The sequence below is a fragment of the Etheostoma spectabile genome, chromosome 1 (assembly GCF_008692095.1).
Source record: "Etheostoma spectabile isolate EspeVRDwgs_2016 chromosome 1, UIUC_Espe_1.0, whole genome shotgun sequence".
In the NCBI taxonomy this organism is placed as follows: Eukaryota; Metazoa; Chordata; class Actinopteri; order Perciformes; family Percidae; genus Etheostoma; species Etheostoma spectabile.
In genome coordinates, this window is record NC_045733.1 from 30,868,097 (window position 1) to 30,870,414 (window position 2,318).

At 37.7% G+C, this 2,318-nt stretch overlaps 1 protein-coding gene across 1 annotated transcript in view; it reads left to right on the top strand.

The window, feature by feature from the left end:
• adamtsl5 (ADAMTS like 5) overlaps window positions 1-2,318 on the top strand; it is a 65,478-nt gene that overhangs the window by 58,742 nt on the left and 4,418 nt on the right. The window lies entirely within an intron of this gene.

Consider the following 2,318-nt stretch of genomic DNA (forward strand, 5'->3'; position numbering starts at 1 on the left):
ATCCATTCCTTTAATTTTAGTCTAAATAATTAATAATTTCTGCTTTTCTAACTCAAACATTAGGTATAATTTCCTAAAAAGGAGGTTTATTGACCATAAATTCCCAAAATAACTGTGATACTAAAGTTGATAAGTTAGTGTTACGTAATGTTAAACGTCAAGTGACAAACATTGATAAAAAACGTCAACAAAAGTGCTTTTGACGGAAAGACAACACAAGGGTTAAACCAAGCGGTTTGGAGCTAAATGATTGCACTAGTGGTCCAAAACTCTTGCACCTTAACACGTTATCCTCAAGGTGTTCCTCACTGGCGTTGGTCTACATGCCAACATGACCATGAAAAATATTAGGAGGTAAAGAGGGAAATACTAAACCTTTGGATACTGTGAATGCAGCAGGAGCCTGGAGAAGCAGCACCTTTGGAGTAATCTGATTACATATCTGATTTCTGGAGCTAATCAGATATGCCTGTCATTATCAGTAGTTTTGGGATCAGGCTGTTCTTACCTGAGTAATCTGTGTTTGGCGTCCCTACAACTGTCAATGGAGTTTCAGCTGACACGGGTTTGGTAGATGATGAATGACTGACTCCTGTAAGAGAGAAGTATTAAGATAAGCTGTGTGTGAGTGGGTTTTATTGCCTGTACATGAGTAGAATTTGACCCCAACTCTGCAGCAGCAACACTGTGATGTTTTGGAAGTTTTAGAATTCAGTGAGGATTTTTTTCTTCCACATTGTGTTTCAAAAACTCTGGTCCTCTTTGTTATATTGAAATCCCTGCACACCCTCACAGGTGTTTCCTGTCATTACTAACAAGAATGAGCAAACAGGTGCAACTAACGAGGGAAATGTCAATCAATCACTTGTCTGTACACGCCCACAATGTCCTGAGAGGAGATTCAATCAGGCGCAAAAAGTGGAAACACCTGTGTGTTGGTTGATGGGTTAAAAAAGGACCCAGCTTCAGTTCACATTTGATCTAATAATGTTTGTCTGCAGGCTGAACTGCTGAAGCTGAGGAACGCAGCTGGGTTATATCTCGCGATAAGCCTGCAGTACACATCTGCACAATGTCTCCCTGAATGCTCACTTTCTCATGGAAATCTGCAGGCAGCCTGAGGACTTATATCATTATCCAATACTGTAATAAATCTAAGTGGCCTCTCTGGAGATTATTTACAGCCAATGGAACCCAATCTAACTCTTGTTGTTGCAAAAAATAGTTTGATTATTTGGTAACCAGGTGGATTTCCAGTCGCTGAGTCTGGACATGATTTTTATGTTGGGTTGGATATAATTCAACTTCAATTAGGTTTATTTATAGAATCAAATCATAGCAAGAGTTATCTCAAGGCACTTTACAGATAGATTAGGTGTTTGACCACACTCTGTAATTTACCAAGACCCAACAATTCCAGTAATTATTCTAATAATGAGGTTAATATGATCTGAAAGACAGGAACTGTATGACAAATCAATGCAGGGTTTTGTAGTGAATCCACAAGATAAACTTACCACCAGAACAATAAATCCAAACAAAGAATTTCCTGTTTTCTCCAAGCTGTTGTGCAACACATTGCGCTAACGTGCACCTGCATTTTCTTCAGTGTTTTAACATTTATTTTTGACAGAAGGTGGTCAGAGTTTCTCATTAGTACTTTATCGAGCATGGCCACTAACTGAAACCAGGAGCTTTGTAGCTGCAGATCTTCAGCTCGCTGGGGATTTGCGGGACTAAAATGAACATAAGCAAACAGGACTAAAATAACTGATACATTTACATTTTAAGCTAGAACTTGAAATATGTTGTTAACATCCAAAGTGGAAGAAGACATTCCTCTACTTATTTTCCGGTGTTTGTGGTTTTTTTTTTATGAACATGCATCAATCATTTTTGATTTTTCAAATGTAGCAAATATTCTAACCAGTTGTGTCTGTCGTGTTCACGTGAGTTAAGTCCCACTATTACAGGTTCAGAGATCATCACTATTTATCCTAAATCTGCTGGAATTTATACTTTTTTTGTCCCACAATAGAAATGGAGCAGCTGCTGACAGAATGAAAGAAATTTAAACAAATTTTGGACAATGTGCGGCAGCTTTAAAAACCTGACGTGTGTCAGTGCACATGTTGCAAAGCTGCTACTAAAATACATTAATATGTTTCAATTATTTTATATGACATGGTTAATTAATACATGGTTAATGTCTGAAATGTGAAAATCCAACGTAAAAAGAGCTTTTAAATAATTTCCTTACAGTTCACTTTGACAACATGGCTAACAACACTGTGTGTGTGTGTGTGTGTGTGTGTGTG